Raw genomic sequence first — 397 nt, 5'->3', positions numbered from 1 at the left:
AGTGCACCCCTAACCATCTTCACTTCATATATATCATAGAGGGTCAACAATCTTCTCATAATTTTACATTTTATATTTCTTAAAGAGGGAATATGTATTAGGTTTAAAGGGTAAAATTGTATTCAGATATGTAAAAAAATAACAGGGAAAACCATGAACTATTCCTTTATTTAAACATGTTAAACGTGTTCCATTAATGTATAACACAATTTCACAAAAATGTTGGTTGGTTCTTTATTGTATGAATTGAGATATACTTTTAATATAAAAGGTGTTTTTTTAAGCTAGATAGAACTTTAAATTGTAAAAAGTAACACAAAAAATTAAATTGTAAACAAAATTTTTTTTTTATTTGTTTCAGTATACTCTGACAAATCATCATGAATAGACTCACGCT

The sequence above is a fragment of the Halyomorpha halys genome, unplaced genomic scaffold (genome assembly GCF_000696795.3).
Source record: "Halyomorpha halys isolate HHAL.00 unplaced genomic scaffold, Hhal_1.1 Scaffold40.1, whole genome shotgun sequence".
NCBI lineage: Eukaryota > Metazoa > Arthropoda > Insecta > Hemiptera > Pentatomidae > Halyomorpha > Halyomorpha halys.
Note: the sequence above shows the minus strand (reverse complement) of the source record.